General features: G+C 37.2%; 1 long non-coding RNA gene across 1 annotated transcript in view; it reads left to right on the top strand.

The window, feature by feature from the left end:
* Positions 1 to 22,811, top strand: part of LOC102551587 (uncharacterized) — a 51,000-nt gene extending 28,189 nt beyond the window's left edge. The window contains exons 5-7 of the long non-coding RNA XR_015633723.1: positions 19,595 to 19,641; positions 22,045 to 22,193; positions 22,539 to 22,811. This is a non-coding gene — a long non-coding RNA (uncharacterized LOC102551587). The remainder of the gene's footprint in view (positions 1 to 19,594; positions 19,642 to 22,044; positions 22,194 to 22,538) is intronic.
* Positions 22,812 to 24,487: the final 1,676 nt, after the last annotated feature.

Here is a 24,487-nt window from a genome sequence, read left to right as displayed (position 1 = left end):
CCCAACCCTCCCCCCATTGCCGCCCTCCCCCCATAGACTAGTTCACTGTGGGTTCAGTCTTAGCAGGACCCAGGGCTTCCCCTTCCACTGGTGCTCTTACTAGGATATTCATTGCTACCTATGGGGTCAGAGTCCAGGGTCAGTCCATGTATAGTCTTTAGGTAGTGGCTTAGTCCCTGGAAGCTCTGGTTGCTTGGCATTGTTGTACTTTTGGGGTCTTGAGCCCCTTCAAGCTCTTCCAGTTCTTTCTCTGATTCCTTCAATAGGGGACCTATTCTCAGTTCAGTGGTTTGCTGCTGGCATTCGCCTCTATATTTGCTGTATTCTGGCTGTGTCTCTCAGGAGCGATCTACATCCGGCTCCTGTCGGTCTGCACTTCTTTGCTTCATCCATCTTGTCTAATTGGGTGGCTGTATATGTATGGGCCACATGTGGGGCAGGCTCTGAATGGGTGTTCCTTCAGTCTCTGTTTTAATCTTTGCCTCTCCCTTCCCTGCCAAGGGTATTCTTTTTCCTCATTTAAAGAAGGAGTGAAGCATTCACATTTTGATCATCCGTCTTGAGTTTCGTTTGTTCTAGGGATCTAGGGTAATTCAAGCATTTGGGCTAATAGCCACTTATCAATGAGTGCATACCATGTATGTCTTTCTGTGATTGGGTTAGCTCACTCAGGATGATATTTTCCAGTTCCAACCATTTGCCTACGAATTTCATAAACTCGTTGTTTTTGATAGCTGAGTAATATTCCATTGTGTAGATGTACCACATTTTCTGTATCCATTCCTCTGTTGAAGGGCATCTGGGTTCTTTCCAGCTTCTGGCTATTATAAATAAGGCTGCGATGAACATAGTGGAGCACGTGTCTCTTTTATATGTTGAGGCATCTTTTGGGTATATGCCCAAGAGAGGTATAGCTGGATCATCAGGCAGTTCAATGTCCAATTTTCTGAGGAACCTCCAGACTGATTTCCAGAATGGTTTTACCAGTCTGCAATCCCACCAACAATGGAGGAGTGTTCCTCTTTCTCCACATCCTCGCCAGCATCTGCTGTCACCTGAGTTTTTGATCTTAGCCAATCGCACTGGTGTGAGGTGAAATCTCAGGGTTGTTTTGATTTGCATTTCCCTTATGACTAAAGATGTTGAACATTTCTTTAGGTGTTTCTCAGCCATTCGGCATTCCTCAGCTGTGAATTCTTTGTTTAGCTCTGAACCCCATTTTTTAATAGGGTTATTTGTTTCCCTGCGGTCTAACTTCTTGAGTTCTTTGTATATTTTGGAAATAAGGCCTCTATCTGTTGTAGGATTGGTAAAGATCTTTTCCCAATCTGTTGGTTGCCGTTTTGTCCTAACCACAGTGTCCTTTGCCTTACAGAAGCTTTGCAGTTTTATGAGATCCCATTTGTCGATTCTTGACCTTAGAGCATAAGCCATTGGTGTTTTGTTCAGGAAATTTTTTCCAGTGCCCATGTGTTCCAGATGCTTCCCTAGTTTTTCTTCTATTAGTTTGAGTGTGTCTGGTTTGATGTGGAGGTCCTTGATCCACTTGGACTTAAGCTCTGTACAGGGTGATAAGCATGGATCGATCTGCATTCTTCTACATGTTGCCCTCCAGTTGAACCAGCACCATTTGCTGAAAATGCTATCTTTTTTCCATTGGATGGTTTTGGCTCCTTTGTCAAAAATCAAGTGACCATAGGTGTGTGGGTTCATTTCTGGGTCTTCAATTCTATTCCATTGGTCTATCTGTCTGTCTCTGTACCAATACCATGCAGTTTTTATCACTATTGCTCTGTAATACTGCTTGAGTTCAGGGATAGTGATTCCCCCTGAAGTCCTTTTATTGTTGAGGATAGCTTTAGCTATCCTGGGTTTTTTGTTATTCCAGATGAATTTGCAAATTGTTCTGTCTAACTCTTTGAAGAATTGGATTGGTATTTTGATGGGGATTGCATTGAATCTGTAGATTGCTTTTGGTAAAATGGCCATTTTTACCATATTAATCCTGCCAATCCATGAGCATGGGAGATCTTTCCATCTTCTGAGGTCTTCTTCAATTTCTTTCCTCAGTGTCTTGAAGTTCTTATTGTACAGATCTTTTACTTGCTTGGTTAAAGTCACACCGAGGTACTTTATATTATTTGGGTCTATTATGAAGGGTGTCGTTTCCCTAATTTCTTTCTCGGCTTGTTTCTCTTTTGTATAGAGGAAGGCAACTGATTTATTTGAGTTAATTTTATACCCAGCCACTTTGCTGAAGTTGTTTATCAGCTTTAGTAGTTCTCTGGTGGAACTTTTGGGATCACTTAAATATACTATCATGTCATCTGCAAATAGTGATATTTTGACCTCTTCTTTTCCGATCTGTATCCCTTTGATCTCCTTTTGTTGTCTGATTGCTCTGGCTAGAACTTCAAGAACTATATTGAATAAGTAGGGAGAGAGTGGGCAGCCTTGTCTAGTCCCTGATTTTAGTGGGATTGCTTCAAGTTTCTCTCCATTTAGTTTAATGTTAGCAACTGGTTTGCTGTATATGGCTTTTACTATGTTTAGGTATGGGCCTTGAATTCCTATTCTTTCCAGGACTTTTATCATGAAGGGGTGTTGAATTTTGTCAAATGCTTTCTCAGCATCTAATGAAATGATCATGTGGTTCTGTTCTTTCAGTTTGTTTATATAATGGATCACGTTGATGGTTTTCCGTATATTAAACCATCCCTGCATGCCTGGGATGAAGCCTACTTGATCATGGTGGATGATTGTTTTGATGTGCTCTTGAATTCGGTTTGCCAGAATTTTATTGAGTATTTTTGCGTCGATATTCATAAGGGAAATTGGTCTGAAGTTCTCTTTCTTTGTTGTGTCTTTGTGTGGTTTAGGTATAAGAGTAATTGTGGCTTCGTAGAAGGAATTCGGTAGGGCTCCATCTGTTTCAATTTTGTGGAATAGTTTGGATAATATTGGTATGAGGTCTTCTATGAAGGTTTGATAGAATTCTGCACTAAACCCGTCTGGACCTGGGCTCTTTTTGGTTGGGAGACCTTTAATGACTGCTTCTATTTCCTTAGGAGTTATGGGGTTGTTTAACTGGTTTATCTGTTCCTGATTTAACTTCGATACCTGGTATCTGTCTAGGAAATTGTCCATTTCCTGAAGATTTTCAAATTTTGTTGAATATAGGTTTTTATAGTAAGATCTGATGATTTTTTGAATTTCCTCCGAATCTGTAGTTATGTCTCCCTTTTCATTTCTGATTTTGTTAATTTGGACACACTCTCTGTGTCCTCTCGTTAGTCTGGCTAAGGGTTTATCTATCTTGTTGATTTTCTCAAAGAACCAACTTTTGGTTCTGTTGATTCTTTCTATGGTCCTTTTTGTTTCTACTTGGTTGATTTCAGCTCTGAGTTTGATTATTTCCTGCCTTCTAGTCCTCCTGGGTGTATTTGCTTCTTTTTGTTCTAGAGCTTTTAGGTGTGCTGTCAAGCTGCTGACATATGCTCTTTCCTGTTTCTTTCTGCAGGCACTCAGCGCTATGAGTTTTCCTCTTAGCACAGCTTTCATTGTGTCCCATAGGTTTGAGTATGTTGTATCTTCATTTTCATTAAATTCTAAAAAGTTTTTAATTTCTTTCTTTATTTCTTCCTTGACCAGGTTATCATTGAGTAGAGCATTGTTCAATTTCCACGTATATGTGGGCATTCTTCCCTTATTGTTATTGAAGACCAGTTTTAGGCCGTGGTGGTCCGATAGCACGCATGGGATTATTTCTATCTTTCTGTACCTGTTGAGGCCCGTTTTTTGACCAATTATATGGTCAATTTTGGAGAAAGTACCATGAGGAGCTGAGAAGAAGGTATATCCTTTTGCTTTAGGATAGAATGTTCTATAAATATCCGTTAAGTCCATTTGGCTCATGACTTCTCTTAGTCTGTCTACATCACTGTTTAATTTCTGTTTCCATGATCTGTCCATTGATGAGAGTGGGGTGTTGAAATCTCCCACTATTATTGTTTGAGGTGCAATGTGTGTTTTGAGCTTTAGTAAGGTTTCTTTTACATATGTAGGTGCCCTTGTATTTGGGGCATAGATATTTAGGATTGAGAGTTCATCTTGGTTGATTTTTCCTTTGATGAATATGAAGTGTCCTTCCTTATCTTTTTTGATGACTTTTAGTTGGAAATTGATTTTATTTGATATTAGAATGGCTACTCCAGCTTGCTTCTTCTGACCATTTGCTTGGAAAGTTGTTTTCCAGCCTTTCACTCTGAGGTAGTGTCTGTCTTTGTCTCTGAGGTGTGTTTCCTGTAGGCAGCAGAATGCAGGGTCCTCGTTGCGTATCCAGTTTGTTAATCTATGTCTTTTTATTGGGGAGTTGAGGCCATTGATATTGAGAGATATTAAGGAATAGTGATTATTGCTTCCCGTTATATTCATATTTGATGTGAGGTTATGTTTGTGTGCTTTCATTCTCTTTGTTTTGTTGCCAAGACGATTAGTTTCTTGCTTCTTCTAGGGTATAGCTTGCCTCCTTATGTTGGGCTTTACCATTTATTATCCTTTGTAGTGCTGGATTTGTAGAAAGATATTGTGTAAATTTGGTTTTGTCATGGAATATCTTGGTTTCTCCATCAATGTTAATTGAGAGTTTTGCTGGATACAGTAATCTGGGCTGGCATTTGTGTTCTCTTAGGGTCTGTATAACATCAGTCCAGGATCTTCTGGCCTTCATAGTTTCTGGCGAGAAGTCTGGTGTGATTCTGATAGGTCTCCCTTTATATGTTACTTGACCTTTTTCCCTTACTGCTTTTAATATTCTTTCTTTATTTTGTGCGTTTGGTGTTTTGACAATTATGTGACGGGAGGTGTTTCTTTTCTGGTCCAATCTATTAGGAGTTCTGTAGGCTTCCTGTATGTCTATGGGTATCTCTTTTTTTAGGTTAGGGAAGTTTTCTTCTATGATTTTGTTGAAGATATTTACTGGTCCTTTGAGCTGGGAGTCTTCACTCTCTTCTATACCTATTATCCTTAGGTTTGATCTTCTCATTGAGTCCTGGATTTCCTGTATGTTTTGGACCAGTAGCTTTTTCCGCTTTACATTATCTTTGACAGTTGAGTCAATGATTTCTATGGAATCTTCTGCTCCTGAGATTCTCTCTTCCATCTCTTGTATTCTGTTGGTGAAGCTTGTATCTACAGCTCCTTGTCTCTTCTTTTGGTTTTCTATATCCAGGGTTGTTTCCATGTGTTCTTTCTTGATTGCTTCTATTTCCATTTTTAATTCCTTCAACTGTTTGATTGTGTTTTCCTGGAATTCTTTCAGGGATTTTTGTGTCTCCTCTCTGTGGGCTTCTACTTGTTTATTTATGTTTTCCTGGAATTCTTTCAGGCATTTTTGCGATTCCTCTCTGTAGGCTTCTACTTGTTCTCTAAGGGAGTTCTTCACGTCTTTCTTGAAGTCCTCCAGCATCATGATCAAATATGATTTTGAAACTAGATCTTGCTTTTCTGGTGTGTTTGGATATTCCATGTTTGTTTTGGTGGGAGAATTGGGCTCCGATGATGGCATGTAGTCTTGGTTTCTGTTGCTTGGGTTCCTGCGCTTGCCTCTCGCCATCAGATTATCTCTAGTGTTACTTTGTTCTGCTATTTCTGACAGTGGCTAGACTGTCCTATAAGCCTGTGTGTCAGGAGTGCTGTAGACCTGTTTTCCTCTCTTTTAGTCAGTTATGGGGACAGAGTGTTCTGCTTTCGGGCGTGTAGTTTTTCCTCTCTACAGGTCTTCAGCTGTTCCTGTGGGCCTGTGTCTTGAGTTCACCAGGCAGCTTTCTTGCAGCAGAAAATTTGGTCTTACCTGTGGTCCCGAGGCTCAGGTTTGCTCGTGGGGTGCTGTCCAGGGGCTCTCTGCAGCGGCAGCAACCAGGAAGACCTGTGCCGCCCCTTCCGGGAGCTTCAGTGCACCAGGGTTCCAGATGGTCTTTGGCTTTTTCCTCTGGCGTCCGAGATGTGTGTGCAGGGAGCAGTCTCTTCTGGTTTCCCAGGCTTGTCTGCCTCTCTGAAGGTTTAGCTCTCCCTCCCACGGGATTTGGGTGCAGAGAACTGTTTATCCGGTCTGTTTCCTTCAGGGTCCGGCGGTGTCTCTGGCAGGGGTCCTGCCGCTCCTGGGCCCTCCCCCACGGGAGCCCAGAGGCCTTATACAGTTTCCTCTTGGGCCAGGGATGTGGGCAGGGGTGAGCAGTGTTGGTGGTCTCTTCCGCTCTGCAGCCTCAGGAGTGCCCACCTGACCAGGCGGTTGGGTCTCTCTCTCACCGGGTCTGGGAGCAGAGAGCTGCTGCGGGCCGGGATCCGCGGGTGTGGGACTTCCGGTACACACAGAACGTGCCCGGTTCTAGAGAAATTCTGCTTCCGTGTGTCCCAGGCTCACCAGGCAGCTTTCTTGCAGCAGAAAATTTGGTCTTACCTGTGGTCCCGAGGCTCAGGTTCGCTCGTGGGGTGCTGCCCAGGGGCTCTCTGCAGCGGCAGCAACCAGGAAGACCTGTGCCGCCCCTTCCGGGAGCTTCAGTGCACCAGGGTTCCAGATGGTCTTTGGCTTTTTCCTCTGGCGTCCGAGATGTGTGTGCAGGGAGCAGTCTCTTCTGGTTTCCCAGGCCTGTCTGCCTCTCTGAAGGTTTAGCTCTCCCTCCCACGGGATTTGGGTGCAGAGAACTGTTTATCCGGTCTGTTTCCTTCAGTATTTGGAGATTTATAATGATCTAATAGTCAATATTTTACACTTGCTTTTGCTTTATAAATTTCTGAGACATTAATTTTCTAAAGTGAGTATTAACTTACTCTTTAATTGTGTTTATATGAAAACTTTAAACATACCTTAGGGATCATTTAGAAAATGTATATATTTTTTCCAAACTGAAAATATTTACTTGCAACTATTGATAAGAAATCACCATTTATAGATGCTGCCCAAGGTCCTTCAGAAGTCTGCCAGTGATTTCTTTGAGATGGCACGTGTTATTCTAAAAAAAAATTGTAATTTCTATTCAGCAGACAGAAATGACTGCAAGGTTACCACTAATTTTATAATAACTTCTCTTAGTGATATTAATTGATATAAATACATATAATCATGATGACTTACAGTGTCATCCATGTTATATTAATTCATTAATAATATCCTTACATGTTTTGTCTTATATGTTATATATTTATAAATTTATTTGCAAAGCAAATTTATGCTTAAATTGGGTTTTGTGTTTCACCATATTCATGATCTAGGACACCTTCAAATTAGTAAGTTCACTGCAAATAGATGATTTTCAGTCCAAATACAGACCTTAATAATAATGTTATGGCACCAAGTAGAGGTGTTAATATATAGCAAATTCTATGAGGAGGTAGAAATCCTAATGATCTTTATTCCTTCATTCCACATTTTCTACTTGAGGTTAATTATCCATTGTTTCTAAACTTTGCATATGTTTGTATATATAACATATATTTTATATGATATATATTAAAGTAATATCAAACATAGACTCTTCTCAATAAAACCTTAGAGGTCTGGTAGAACATTTCTGGTGAATATCCAGTCAAAAATAAAACAAATGTATTTCTCAGGTAAACAGAATATCTATTGAATAAAACTAACCATGAAAGTTTCTAGTGTCTGAATGACATACCTAGATTTTAGATCTAAAAAAACACCAAAGGAATTGATGAGATTTAAAATGTAATCCTAGAGAGGAAAACAAAGCAGAAAGAAGAAACAAATACTACAGCATCTTGAAAATTTTAAAAATACTTCACAGGGATAAAGCTGCTTGAGGACTGTTTTTATATATGGTACACATAAAAAATTATCTGTTCAAAAGCAATGTTGTAGTCTGAGTGGCATTTCAGACATGAATGAACGACTGTGATAAGAAGACACAACAGATATGATAAAAATACAATATTCAGCAATCATTTTCAGACATCCTGATAAGTTCATGTACAACTGTAGCATTTCATAAGAACTATTGGCAAAGATACAGTTTTAAAAATTGTGTATTCAGTGTATGAAATTCAAGGCCATCTTACATCAGTTGAGCTTTAGATTATTTTAACCATATAGTTTGTATTATGTATTTTCTTTCAGCATTAACATAGTCTATTAATTCTAATATAGAGTTACAATGGTAGTATGGCTTAGCAACATTAGACAAATGCTATCTTTAATGAATCTGCTTCTTGCTGTACTGCAAACAAACTGTAAGTACTAAAAATATTTTAAAATATTTAAAAATTAAAAATTTAATAATTTTTAGAAGTATTTAAAAATTAAAGTGCAGATGAGAAAAATAACCAGGCTTCATGGCTCACTGATTTGTAGGTAAACTCAGAACTTCGTGCCTACAAGAGCACTAAGCATAAGCAAAAACAGGTTCGAAGGAAATACTGTTTGTTGGTTTGTTCATTTGCTTGCTTGCAGTGAGAACAAATTTGGACATAGTGACAGCATGGCAGCAATGATGTCCTGAATCCAGTTGACATAGTTGCAGACATTGTTGTACACACTATCATTGTCCTGCAGGGACCAGACATAGCCTCAGGGAACAATTCATTGGAGCTCTCCACTGCAGACCATAGAGCCACCAGAATGAACTCCAGAAAGGGAGATTATGTAAAGAAGCATGTAGGAAAAGGCCACATTTACACTGAACTTAATACCTAATTCTAGTTGACCTGTGGCTCCATTTGTTTTTATTTTCATATTTCTTATTTATTTTTAATAATCATTCAATTTGTTAACATCTCAAGTAATATCCTACTTCCTAGGTACCCCGCTACAACCCATCCCATATCTGCCCTCTCCTCCCTCCCCTTTGCCTCTAAGGATGCTTTCTCTCTCACCTACTCTCCTCTGCCCTACCCTTCCAGAGTCCCCTACACTGGGGCATCAAACCTCCAAAGGACCAAGGGCCTCCCATTCCACTAATATCAGACAAGATCATCCCCTGCTACCTATGTATAAGGAATGAAGGATCCCGCCATGTACACTCCTTGGTAGGTGGTCTAGTCCCTGGGAGCACTGGGTGATCCAGCCGCCTGATGTTGTTCCTATGGGGTCCAATCCCCCTCTTCTCCTTCAGGCCTTCTGCCAGCTCTCTCAGAGAGATCTCTGAACTCAGTGTGATGGTTGGCTCCAACATACACATCTGCATTGGTCAATTGCTGGCTGAACCTCCCATGTAACAGCCACACCAGGTTCCTGTCAGCAAGTGCCCCTTGGAAATCAACAATGTCCTGTTTGTTGTCTGCAGACAGTATGGACTTCCAGGTAGGATAGTCCACGGATGGCTCCACCTTAGGTCTCTGCTATATTTTTTGCCCATATTCTTTCCTTAGACAGGAACATTTCTGGATTACTAACTTTGAGATGGGTGGGTGGCCAAATCCCTCAACGGGGGCTGTGCCTATCTACTGAAGGTGGTCTCTACAGGTTTCTTGTTTGTTTTGTTTTGTTTTTGGAGGGAGGGGGTATTTCATTTATTTACATTTGAAATGTCCCCTTTCTGGTTTCCCATCTGGAAACTCCCTATCCCATCCTCCCTCCCTTGGCTTCTAGGAGGGTGCTCCTCCATCCACCTACCCGCTCTTGCCTCCTGGCCCTGACATTCCCTCCTCGGACTGGGGCCTCAAGCCTTCACAGAACAAAGGGCCTCTCCTCCCATTGGCGTCCAACATGGGCATACTCTGCTACATATGCAGTTGGAGCCATGCCCCCATCCCCATGTGTGCTCTTTGGTTGGTCATTTAGACCCTGGGAGCTCTGGGGTGTCTGGTTGGTTGATATTTTTTATTTTTCCTATGGGATGCAAACTCCTTTGGCTCTTTAGGTACTTTCTCTAACTCCTCCATTGGGGACACGTGCTGAGTCCAATGGTTGGCTGCAAACATCTGCCACTGTATTTGTCAGGCTCTGACAGAGATTCTCAGGAGACAGCTCTATCAGGCGCCTGTCAGCATGTACTTACTGGCATCCACAATAGTGTCTGGGTTTGATGACTCTGTTTGGGAAAAAATCCACAAGGTGGGCAGTCCCTGGATGGTCTGTCCTTCAGGCTGTGTTCCACACTTTGTCTCCGTATTTCCTCCCTTGAGTATTTTGCTCCCTTCTAAGAAGGCCTGAAGCATCTTCATGGGTCTTCCTTCTTCTTCAGTTTCATGTGGTTTGTGAATTGTATCTTGGGTATTCTGAACATTTGAACTAATATCCACTTATCAGTAAGTGTCTTGTTTGGTTTTTGTTGTTGTTGCTGCTGCTGCTGCTTTGTTTTGTTTTGTTCTTGTGACTGGGTTACCTCACTCAGGATGATATTTTCTAATTCCTGCCATTTGTCTAAGAACTTCATGAAGTTATTATTTTAATAGCTGAGTAGTACTTCATTGTTGAAATGTGCCACATTTTCTGTTGCCATTCCTCCATTGAAGGACATCTGGGTTCTTTCCAGCTCCTGGCTATTATGAATTAGGCTGCTACGAATATAGGAGCATGTGTCCTTATTATCCGTTGAGCATCTTTTGGGTATATGCCCAGGAGTAGTATAGCTGGGTCCTCAGATAGGACTATGTCCAATTTTCTGAGGAACCTCCAGATTGATTTCCTCAGTAGTTGTGGGACATCATATAGTTGAAAAGCTTCTGTCAGGCAAACGAAAGTGTCAATAGGACAAAATGGCAACCAACATATTGGGAAAAGATATTTATGAATCCTACATCAGATAGAGGGCTAATATTCAATATATACAAAGAATTCAAGAAGTTGCATTCTAGAAAACCAAATAGCCCTATTTTAAAAAAGAAGTACTGTGCTAAACAGAGAATTCTCAACTGAGGAATCTCAAATGGCTGCGAAGCAGTTAAAAAGTGTTCAAAACTCTTAGTCATCAGGAAAGTGCAAATCAAAACGACCCTGATTCTACCTCATACCAATCAGAATGGCTCAGATCAAAAACTCAGATGAGCCGATGCTGTCTAGGATATGTAGAAAGAAGAACACTCCTTCTGTCTGGTGGGAGTACAAGCTGGTAAAACCACTTCAGAAATCATTTTGGCAGTTCCTCAGGAAATTGGAAATAATTCTACCGGAAGATCCAGCTACTGGACATATACCCAAAAGATGCCCCAACATAATGTTCTTCTTTTCATCTGCAAATTTCTTTACTTCCATTTTACCACAGTATACTCTGACCTTTGTCTTTACATCAGACAACACAGTGAATGAGAACATTGTGTTGTCATAGCATATAACTTTCAGCCAAATATAACAAGAATATTAAACTGATGAAATGTGTCCTTCTGGAAGGAGAAAGAATATAAATTTCCTCTTTTTTCTCCTTCACCTTTTCCTCCTCCCTTTCTCTTCCTCTTGCTCTCTCCTCTTTTACTCCCACACTCTTTCTACCATTATTACAAAAACAATTTCTATTCAAATTATAAACATATCAGACTAAATGAAGAACTTAGTATAGTATCCTGTCGATGAAGGTAGAGAGGAAAAAAAAATTCCACCAAAACTTGACTTAATCTAAGTACTTTCAAACACTGAACTTAATAAAATGAATGTTTGAGGTGTATCTAAATAACTTTCTAGTTTCATTTTCTCTCCTTCACAAAGCAATGAGTTTACAGATACCCATGCAAGGACAGTCATATATTCCTGAGTTTACACAAGCCTGTTAGTCTTGATGTGCAAACATTCATCTACTCAATATTTTTCACTACAGAAAATGCCTAATTTTTGTTCAATTACTGATTCTTTACTTTAAGTAACTCACCCAGGTCATATCTATAGCAATAATAACAGGATATTGAACATTCTGAACAAAATAACTTTTATGTTCCGTAGGAATATTTTTGCTTTAATAAAAGATGAAATATCTGCGTTTTCCTATCAAAATATATAAAGTAATATGTTCTTTCTATATTACATAATATTAGTTTTTGTTCATAGTGTCTGCAAATGTTTGGGACTAGAAAACAATGCTGAAGGCTCCTCCATTTTTGTATAACTTATTTAATTCCTTTAACACATAGTGTTATAGGAATATTTTTATATGAACTATAGTCCTATATAATGAAGGCTTGAAATATTGAATTAGAGTAAAATATTTCTCATGCCAAATGAATGGAACTTAGTAACCTTCGCATCTGTTGATAATTGAGTTTCAGGTATATGAATTAGTATTTAGAGTCTTAAATAACTAATATTTTATTACTATTCAAATGTTTCTTTTACTCCTAAATGGGAATTTGTGGCAGTCTAATGTTAATTGTGTTAATTGTGCCAGTGTTATATATTAGTATTATGTGTAGACTAACTCGACTTTATGTAAAGAAACAGTTACACATCATTTTGTCTGGATTTTTCTGGAAAGCATGGAAAATTTTTTATCAGTCTGAGATCTCACAAGATAAGCAAAAGAAAGCATTTCACATGTCTTTAGGACTTATCAGTTATCTGGAAAGGAGGATCAATAACTCAAACTTGGTTGCATCATGAAAAATCCCACAAGCTGTACTGATGACCTACAAAACTTGTATCATTGAAACTCCCTGCCCATCTTTTAGTCAGCTCTTGAAAAGAGAATCGTCTTTCCTTAATAATGGCTTGCTATTTCATAACTATTGGAGTAGTGAATCTAACATTTTTTTATTTGATGTGCTAAAGACTCATATCATTACCTTACTGAGTATTGTGAGGTCTTTATTTTTGCTTTAAAATTTGATATCAATTATTATGTTTTATTATTATCTTTTGTTATTGTTATTATATACTATACCATCATCATCATCATCACCACCACCATTATCATCATTATATACTATTGGGCTATTTGGTGCACATTGATTTCTGTGTCCCTCCAGTGTCCCTAGTATCTCCGGAGGCCAGATGAGTGTCCAGTCAGAATAGCTCGCACATGGCTTTAACTTATTTAACTGCTCACCTTCATCATTTTTCTATCTGATTTCTGATGTCTAGCTTCTTGCTGATTCCTCACACTATAGAGAGATATTGGTGTCTCTTACTCTTTGTAAAATGGTCCAAAGCCTGTAAGTAGCCATTTGAATTACATGACTTCACTGGTTTCATCAACTTTTCATAGATCCTATCTCCAAATACAGTTATATAAAGTTTAACAGTTAAAGGTAATGGAAGAGTAAGACATACTTGACCATAGCCCTAATGACATAAAGAATTATGCAATGTACAATATTTTTCCTAAATGAAAATCAGCAGTGACTTAAGAACTTTCTGATGTATGACACTATCATTTCCCCTGATATATTAGAAAACATCCTACATGCTGTACCAGTTAGCAAAATAACTTTTTCTGAGTGACCCTATTTTTATTTTTATTTTTTGGGCACAGAGTTCATTCCAATATTTGTTTATATTTCATTTTGACTTGTTTCTCCCAGGTACGTGAGCAGAGATCAGGCTACATAGCTAATTTATCATTAGTAGATTACTTTTTTATGGGAGTAGGAATTGCAGCTGTCACCCATAAGCTTGTCTTAAAGAAGAGTTTAATAATGGTATATTAATCATTCAGAGTATAGCAGTATAGGCTGAAAGTCCAGTATGTGCCATACATTTTGGTATATATTACAGCTCAGAAATGTGGTATATGCAATAAATTTAAAAAGAAATACTGTTAATCCCTATGATACCACTGAATGTTTCTCAACAGAAAACAACCAAAAGTTTGCAGATAAACAATTATAAAAGTGTACTCAAGGGCACAAAGTAGGAGCTCTGTTATCTGAAGGGACTGCACTCTTTTTCCAGTGTTGTGCTTTTTGAATAAAGATTCAGCGAATGCTTTCTATGACCACCTGTCAACCTTGAGCCATAAAATCTATTGCAATCTCTCCTTTACATTGACAGGTGGATAAATTCCAATTTCCCTGTGTTCTGTCCACTCAAATTCTTGAGTTTTTGTAAGTTAAGTGTAATAGTCCTCTAAGGAATTTGAGATGACTAATGAAATTGGAAATGAACTTGAAATTAAAGGACATTAAATGTCACTGGATTAAAATATACCATTATAGAAGTACTAGGAAGAATAGTCAAGGTTCCTGAGTTAGTCAGAAGCATTAAGAAAGAATGATAGGCTGATAAAGGAAGTAATATGGATGTGACTCCAAGTCTGTGGTGTTCAATATGACAACAAAGAGATTGGTCCAATGTAGTTTTATGCCTCTAGGAATTTGACTATTTTGAGCTTTCAGCTAATTACATATGTGTTAATAAATTAAATGAGATGATTAAATAGAATAGATTCTGATATCCTAAAAAGCTGTTTCTAATATACTACACTATATAATTAATTGATATCTTCCACTAATTTTCCCTTTGTTTAAGCAAAACATTGTATTAATTTTCATTCACATTGACTATTTGAATTTTCATTTTTATTAAACTTTTGGGTTTCTAAGAGCAATTCATACTTAGCATCAAATGTCCTGAAATTGTGATTTGTGTTTTTATTGGGGGTAGCAATGAGAGAAGGGAATATGGTAGAAAAGTTTTCCTCATAATGAAAAGACTCTATTTTGTTTTGCACTTAGTGAAATATAATGTTTCTGAAGTTCTGGAGTTAAAGAAAGTTTATTTTCCACTGCACTTTCTTTCAAAATATTTTTGTACAGGCATTTCCAAACTGGCTGTATTTGAATAAACATTTTAACACTTTGTAACTTTGTAACATTACAGAAGCCTAGTGTGACATTAGCTTAAATTCCACTCTAAACATGTCTTCTTTTGAATGCAAGATCTTTAAAAATTTTTTCTGACATTTAGAGTGACTTTTAAAATATCTTCTGAAAATGTCATCTTGATGTCTGTCATTATTATAATAAATATAGGTAAAGAAACTAAGGAATAATATTCCACGAACTTCATTTCAGATGCATTTAACTAACACCCAGATGTATCTGTTTCCTGAGCTTTTATTTAATGATTGAGTACTTGGTTTACTGAAGAGTTTGAAACCTGTAGAGACAAATTATAAGGAAAATATGACTACAGCAATTGTTTCAAAACCTTTACCCTACGGTATTCAGAACAGTGTTAAACACTTACAAATAATCTTTGCTAAATTCGCCTTGACAGAAGAAGGAAACTGACAGTTCTTGCTGAAGTATAAACTTTATTTTCCCCTACTCTCTATGGGGAAGAGCAATCACATTACATTAACTCAATAGCTTTTTTGCTACTGTACCTCAGAATCAACAATTTGCATGTTTTTAGTTTCTCCATCCTAATTATCTCTCCGTTTTACTCTCTTACTGCTATTGCCTTAGCAACACTCCTCTTAAACCAATTAGCCTAATACATTTTAAGGATTAAATTGTATTATTTCAGTGTGTGTGTGTTTGTGTGTGTGTGTGTGTGTGTGTGTGTGTGTGTGTGTGTGAGTTAAATCTTCACTTCTATGTTACTGAACAGTTTTCTGGTGAAAATTCCAATTATTTGATGATGAAGAACATGAAATATCTACATACTACACTGGAAGTCCTAAAAGAAATAAAAGTAAATAGTCTGAAAAGCCATAATTTTCTGAAACTACACTTTGAACCTTCTACTAAATTGGAAACAATGTCATGTCACATTCATACAAAATGGAAGTGGATAGTAAATAAAACATTTTACTTGCTTAATTTTCCACATTTTGTGTTTTGCAGTAAAATACATTTAGCATGCTGGCGATTAAATGTTAGAAATGTAATAGTTTTCAAATTTGTGAATTTAGGGAATTCAATAAATTTTATAAATTTCCAATTCCATTGTCAGTTTCTTTATTAATTTTTATTTTTTGTTTATATATATTTTCTGAGGTTGAAAATGGAGATAGATTCAAGTTATCTATAGGTCTGCTCTGTGTGTTTGTGTGTGTGTGTGTGTGTGTGTGTGTGTGTGTGTGTGTGCGCGCGTGTGCGCGTGTGTGTTTATAAACAAGCATATGGGCATACACCAAAGCAAAAGGGTGTTACAGATACCAGTAAACTGGATTCAGGTGGTAACTGTGGGACATGAGAACTGTATGCCAGGAACACATGTCCTGTTCAAGAAATTCAAGTACATTGACACAATAGAGAGTATTTTATTACCATTTTGTATTTTAAGAAGAATGCTTTTCCTATGTCATACTTATAGGCTTCACATATTAAATAATATGTTCTAGAAGCTGGTTTTGGAAGAGAAGTTAGATTAAAAATATGACATATCAAAAATAATGTTTTTCGTTTTCATAGAGAAATGTTTTCTGTTTCAGCAAATAATTTTTACTTTAGATACAAAGTTACTGTGAAGTTATATAACATATTCCTTAAAAATAAAAATCAGTTTTACGCAAATAACTATTTCTCAGTCAGATGCTATCTTACAAATGTTTTTCAGTTAAAGAAAATTTAAGCTTAGTCTCTCAGACAAATGTACATAAGATAGAAAGTAACAAGCAACAGAGTATACAATTATTTTTTATTTTTTAAATAAAATAGATGTCACCTATTTTTATAAAATTTTGAGATATTGACGTTAACTGCCAGTTGTGTTGTTATTGTGCTTATTCTAATGGTGCTGTACATTCAAAATTAAACATAACATGTTTTCAAATCATTTCTAATTGGCATTAATCTTCTTTTAATTTTAATTTAATTAGTCCTCATTTGAAATACATGCCTATTTGAAGAATCCAAATATTTGGAAACAGAGAGGGTGAAACAAATACATTTGGATTATTGAACTCAACATCTTGATCTTAATCAATAAATCCCCAAACTTACCTGTTAGTGGAAAATCTATGTAAGAATGGGGCTAAGAAATAAGGAGTAATAGCTGTTGTTAGGAATCGCTTGGATGCATAATAAGACTAAAGACATATTGGCAGTCCATAATTATGCAGGTTGTGTAGTATCACGTTTGAAATATAAATATACTCTATAAGACATGTTTTTAGTAAGTCACTTAGAGATTGCCATTACCTGATCTACATACAATTTACTTTCTATTTGGTGATATCATTGAATATTTACCACATTTGCAACTTGAAAATATGGAGTACCTCAGAATTAGGAAGTATGCCTTCATGTCTCTAATGTGAGAGCAATTAAGCTAGGAACACTAAAAATTCAAAGACTGGATCATTTATGGGTGAGTTTTAGTCCATCTTAAACAACTTAGTAAGATCCAGAATCAAATTTTAACCTATGAAAAGGAGAGTGAGTAGAAGAACATTTTTTTCTACCAGGTTCAACTCCAGTGGCACGAAAACTTTGATTACTAACTGTCTTCACTATGCTGTGCAGTGCATATTAAACTGTCTATTCCTGTGTAACTGACATTTTGTTTTATGGAGAAGTGATTTCTATTTCTGTCCCATTATCATGACAGCTTCTTGTTGCTATCATTCTAAACTCTACCCCTATGGGTTCAGCCTTTGTGAATATTAGAGAGTTATCTTATCTCTCTGTCTGGATTGTTTTGAGCTCTGTTGATAACATATATCATGATTGTTATGATATTATGGGACATGTTTTATGCATGCTTCACAGTTCAAAGAAAGATGAGTATTCCCTCTTTAACCACCATCAACTGCAAATAACTAGGAGTGGGGCCTCATGAGTACTTTCCTCAAACATGCTGGAGTTTTAGCCTTGTGCAACTGATTTGTGAGTTGCTGCTATTATGAGCTGATACCTGTAGCAACTTGCGTACATCTAAAAGTACAATTTAATTGCTTTCCTCTCCATCTATGGTTTGCTTCTCTTCTTTATGCTCTTGATAGCATGGGTATAACTTAGAGGGGTCACATAAATGCCACATTTAGTGTTGATCATTCAAAGAAACTTAGTCTGAGTAGTTGACTATTAGCCATTTCACTGTTAACTTGGCATAACCTACTGACCTATTTAGAAACAAGCTTCTATGATACAGGTTTCAAACAGCCAAGACTCAGGGCTGTAAATGTAAATTGTTGGAAGGGTGTTTGACAAAATATTCAGTGACAGGATATAAAATTAACACACAGAACCTAGTAGTCTTTCTATTAACCAAAGACAAACATGTTGAAAAAAGTAGAATCAGGGAAACATTCATGATTGCCATACAGAAATTTACTTGGGAATAAGCCTGATTATAAAGATATGAGAACTGTATGATGAAAACTGTAACACATCTGAAGAAAATCAGTGAATGCTATAGTGTTAGAAGAAGAAAATGCCTCCCCTGCTCATGGATTGAGAAACTCACTTTTGTGAAAATAAGAATCCTCCCAAAAGTGAGCTCCAGATCCAGGGAAAGCCCACAAAATAAAAATATGAAATTACAGAGGCATCATATAGAGACAGTGCAGTACACAGAAACAAAACTGAGATTAAACATGTTGTTTGGAAGGTGATTTAATATCTTAGATTTTAGATCTCATGCTAATTTCTCCATTAGATTCAGAGGAGAGACAAACAATAGGCTACAGTATACCTCTGTATACAATTCCTATTTTCTCAGGAATTGTATGTCTCAACTTTAATTTCTCCCACATTCTTCCCTCCACATGTCCATTCAATATTCATGTATTTTTTTCTTTCCATCACAAAGTCTAGTTAGAGCTATCAGATATTCAGGAGCATCAGGCCATCTAGAAGAGAATGGGTCACAAAACAAGCAATGCCATCCCTCAGGAAAGAGGAAAATAGTGTATGAGTATTGTCTCCTTGATTTCGTTGGGTTTTAAAGTTATGCCTTCAATGGATTGCTGTGGTATTTGAATGCAATGATCAGATGATTACTGAGGTATATTGGACAGATTTAAAGCTGGTAACCATAGATAACTGGTGTTGCAGAGAAAATTGGAATATTCCCACTGAACATAGTTAATAGCCTTGCTGGTGAGGTTTCCAGAAACTACACAAGAAAATGATTAAATCATTCAATATATGTTCAGGCATTACTTATGATTTATTGCTACTTTAATTTAAAAATATTTCTATATTGGTGGAATGCTGCCTTCATGTTAACAAACTTTACAACAAATGTTAATTATTCTGGAATTCTCAATGCTTAGCTAATGGAAGACTTCACCAGACCCCAGAGTGAAAGTACCTTTACTTAATGTGTACCTGAAGTTTCTTTCTGTCTTGTCCCAATTCCCTTGACAGATTATTATCCATTGCCAATGACTTTTTCATATCATTTCTAATATTGACATGCTCTCATTCATCATCCAAAAATCTTGCCCACATAAATCTCCAGATGCAATATTTCTGGGCCACAATTCCAAATAATAATTTTATAAATGTGTGAATGTATATCTATGTAAGTTATATTTTATATTTCAACCTTCTTTCACTCTCTGTTAATTTTTTCTTCAATTTAGTTTATTTTTATATGCTACATTTGAAAACATTATTTCTAGTCACCTTTTATAGTTGTTTATGGTCTGTTCTCTGAAAAGTTCTCCTTTCTAATGCCTTTATACTTTTTTGGCTTCTTTAGGTAAGTTTCAACACAGTTAAAGTTAAATTGTGTACTAAAATCTCCTCTCTTCCTTTTCAGGGTTGGGTCCAATATCACAAACCTTCTACTCAATACAATTTTACCTGGTATGTAAGTTTTGAAATTTTAACTTGGATTTTAATTTTCCTTAAGATAGTTTTTTCATTCACCTTGACCTTCTCATTTGACTCATGTGTGAATTACATACATGATCAGTTTCACAAGCACTTGTAATTACTTCCCATGTGACTGTTTTTTAGACCAGTTGAGTTTCCAGAAGAAAAGGTAAAATGAGCTCATTATCCATAAAATTGCTAAGTCTTGCTTTGTAGTATTATATTTGTCTCTATTTGAGATAGAAAAGGCTGTCTGTGGTCTTACCTATAGTATGCATCATAGTCCCATTTTTTTTCTATATGGCTTTGACTCCAGACAGAAAGCACCATGTCACTTTTCCCCTAATATTATGTATTGATCATTTTTCTACAATACAAATAGGAGTGTTGAAATTCACTCCTATTATTTAAATGAAGAGTATCAATACTTTCATTTGAATTAATTATAATTTTGGTTTTGATTTAAGAAGTTTTCAAGTAATATTCTTTATAAAATAATACGAGTTTTCTTGTGGAAAGTAGATATTTAATTTTATTTTGTTTAAATTCTTCTTCAGCCAATGTATTTTGCTCACATTCTTTCCCCTGCACAATTTCTTCCCCTTTCTTCCTACATTTCTACCCACACAAGTTAATGATCTTTCCATTTATATCTTTCTAACAAACAACAAAAATAAAATTCAACACACAAAAAAGACACACAGAAAGCATATAAAAGATTTATTAAGTCTATTTTGTGATTTGCAACTAATTTTTGGTATTGTTTTTGATGTCCAGTAACACTCCACTGAAGAAAACCTGTATTATCTCTCCCTGGACCTATCAATCACTAATAGTCTCTTAGCATGAAATTTACACCCACTTTCTCAGTGTTAGATTTTGTGTATCTTGAACTTGTGTAGTTACTCTGTGTGCTGTTACAGTATCTGTGAGATAACTTGAGCTCATCCTGGCATGTCCTCTGTTGTAAAGTCAGGAGTCCGTGCTTTAATTGAATTGTCACTGAAATGAATGTAAGCTATTGTAATTGTTTTGTTTATTTTCTCAGATGAAGGGATAAAATGAAAGGCATACTGCAGTTGTGCAAATACTCAATTTGATCTGAGACAAGAACATTTCCTTCTCTGTTTTAACTATTCCTTGGCATAGGCCTGGAAGCTTCTAGATTCCAAACAATCAAATTTTCCAAGTTGACTGGTTTAATCTGGCTTTTCTTAGAGTCTGACTACACTGATTTGTCTAGAATCATACTAATTTTGGCAATATGATCTAATCTTCTGACTCCTTCTTATTCTCTGACTTGTTCTTTCTTCATCCTTGTCAGTTTGCCCCCCCCCCCTTGGTACCCGTCCCTTTTCCTGTGCCATGATCTTTAGTTCTCTTTCATGACATATTTAACCAAAATCATATGGTTACCATTGAGTTACTGTAATCAACTGGTATCCAGAGAGCTCATCAATGGCTACATAAATAAATAAAAGTTCTCTTCTCTCCCTGAATATACCAGAACTAGTAGTCCATCAATGACAAGTTGGAGTCCCTGAGTGCATGTTGCATCTACTACTAATTGTTGATGGCTACATTCCTTCACAGACATGTACAATTATTTACAATTGCCTTCCAATTGATGTGGCTAGGACCGTGCCTTGCCCATGCTAAGGAATGACACATTCTTCTCCCTATCTTCCAGTTTTTTAATTCATCCTACTCTTCTTTTGAAAACTTCCTTTTGGTTAAACAAATTGTATAATGCCTAACAATGAATGAAATATCTAACATCCGCATGAAAGGCAATACATACAATTTTTGTCAGTCTGGTGCTGGGTTACCTGACTCAGGTTTACTTTTCACTGGCTACATTCATTTACCTGTGAAATTCATAATTGTATATGAAAGAAAAAGATTGAGAGGAGGATAGTCAAAAGGAAAGAAAATAGAATATATGGTTGTGGAAAGACAGGAATAAGACTGGAGGGGGATGGACTAAACGAGAAAGAAAGAAAGATGAGACAGAAAAATACAGGAAAGAACAGTAAACAAGAAAGGCTATTTAAGGGTTCATATGGAAAAATGCTAGTATAGAAGCTCCTTAAATTATATACATACACAAAAGAAGTCTTAATGGAGTCATGAAATAACTGGGGAGACAAAGTCCTAAATACACATGCATGCGCGTGCGCACGCACGCACACACACACACACACACACACACACACATGCACACACGTGTGCGTGTGTGCATGTGTGTGTGTGTGTGTGTGTGTGTTTCCAATAAGGAGGAACATCTACTTCCGGGAGTGGATTGCATATAGGTGGTTTTTTTTTGTCAAAGGTGTCCATTAAAAACTTCCAAACAAATGAGTCCATTGTGATGCTTGTGGTTATTATATCTAGATTGATGGGAAATCCCTGTTGCTGAAGACAACATTTACATACCAAATTAAACATGGAGAAGTTGAACTGATGCCTAACCAGACCCTTGAGTCCTCTTATTGAGAGTTCATGTTACTGGAAGATTCTTTGCATTCTACCATGGAAGAAAGGTAAACACTAATTCAATTACTGACCTACTCATGACCTACCTGTATTACATGTTAGTCCAATAGTAGTTTAAACACTGTAAGTGTAATCAGCCACTCTTTTGTTGGACTTAATCTGTATTCCACGTGTCTTCTTCACCATTATTCAGAAATGCTTACTCTTGTAGTAGGTGGAAATTAAAACAAATATTCACACTGAACAATATGTAGAGAGAGAGAAACTCATGTCTAATAGGAATGTCTTCATTAAATTCTCACCTCAGGGCTCAGAAAGCTATGCAGTAGAGGAGACAGAAGATTATTAGAGCCAGAGTGAATAGATGATTCTATGGAAATTGTGTCTTCCAGGTACAACAGGACTTATTTTGATTCAAACTCATGGAGATTGTGACAGCATGCAAAGGGCTTGTCAGAAGATGTTCCAAGGGTACGAGTGCCAAGTGGACATAAATTTACATACATAACCAAGAGGCTATGTCCCATTACAATACTTACAAAGGAAATAATGATAATCTTCAGTTGTCTCAATCTAAATATTAACCATACTCAAGAGTAACCATCCCATGGCCTTCTGAAGCTAGCCAACACAAAATAAAACCAAAGAGATAGGAACCTACAAATTTTCACTTTATTTTGTAGACTTTTTTCTCACTCATATCACTTTATTTATACATTTTGTTTTGGTGACTGGGTTTTTTGGCTTATATATTATGATTTCTGATATTTTTGCCATAATAGTTTGTTCTGCCCTCCTCATACTCTCTTCCTTCTTTCCTCCTTCCATCCATTCTTTTTTCCTTCCCTCCCTCACCTCCTCCCTCCCTCCCTCCATTCTCTGAGCTGACTTCTTTCCAGGTTTTTTGAACATTTTAAAAAACTTGGTTAATTTTATTCATTTTTGCCTGTTTGTTTTCTAAAAAGAAAGAGAAGAGGGATGGAGTTGGGTAATGGCAGAAGGAACTAGGAGGTATTAGAGTGGTACTGATAAAAGCACATTTTATCTTTACCAATCCTACATCTGATATAGGACTATTATCCAAAATATACAAAGAACTAAAAAAGTTAGACACCAGAGAATCTAATAGCTCTATTAAAAATGGGGTACAGGGCTAAACAAAGAATTCTCAGTTGAGCAATATTGAATGACTGAGCAGTACCTAAAGAAATGCTCAACATCCTTAGTTATTGGGGGAAATGCAAATCAAAACAACTCTGAGATTCCACTTCACACCAGTCAGAATGGCTAAGATCAAAAACTCAAATGATAGCAGATGCTGGCGAGGATGTGGAGAAAGAAGAACACTCCTAAGTTGTTGGTGGGATTGCAAGCTTGTACAACCATTCTGAAAATCAGTCTAGAGGTTCCTCAGGAAATTGAGCATAGTACTCCTTAAGGACCCAGCTATACCACTCCTAAGCATATACCCAAAAGATGCCCCAATATATGTCTAGTATACATGCTCCACTATGTTCATATCAGCCTTATTTATGAAAGCCAGAAGCTGGAAAGAACCCAGATGTCCTTCAATAGAGGAATAGATGCAGAAAATTTGTTACATCTACACAATGGAGTCTACTCAGTTATCAAAAACAATAAAATTCATAGGCAAATGTGTGGACTTAGAAAACATCATCCTGAGTGAGGTAACACAACCACAAAAAGACACACACATGGTATGCATTCATGATGAGTATTAGCCCAAAGCTCAAATTACCTAAGATACAATCTACAGAAAACATAAAACTCAACAAGAAGGTCTACTAAAGTGAGGATACTTCACTCCTTAAAAGGTGGAACAAAAATATTTATAGATAGAGATACGAAGAAAAAGTTTGGAGCAGAGAATGAAAGAAAGGCCATTCTGAGATTGTCTCATGTGGTGATCCAACCCATACCAAACCCAGACAGTATTGTTGAAGTTCATCCTGGCAGGAACCTGATACAGCTGTCTCCTGAGAGGCTCTGTCAGAGCACGAAAAATACAGTGGAGGATGCTCACACTCAACCATTGAACTGGGAACGAGATCCTGATTGGAGGAGGTAGAGAAATGATTGAAGGAGCTGAAGGGGTTTGCAATCCCAGAAGAACAATACCAATCAACCTGAGCTTCCAGGAACGAAACCACCACCCAAAGAGTACATGTGGACAGACCCATGAGTCTAGCTGCATATTTAGCAGAGAATGGCTTTGTTGGGCACCAATGGGAAGAGAAGCTCTTGGTCCTACCAAGGCTGGACCCCCAGTGAACGGGAATGTCACGGCAGGGAGGTGGAAAGGGCTGGGTGGTTGAATGGG

Source organism: Rattus norvegicus, chromosome 11, assembly GCF_021556685.1.
Source record: "Rattus norvegicus strain SHRSP/BbbUtx chromosome 11, alternate assembly SHRSP_T2T, whole genome shotgun sequence".
Taxonomy (NCBI): domain Eukaryota; kingdom Metazoa; phylum Chordata; class Mammalia; order Rodentia; family Muridae; genus Rattus; species Rattus norvegicus.
This window is presented reverse-complemented; position numbering and strand designations above follow the sequence as displayed.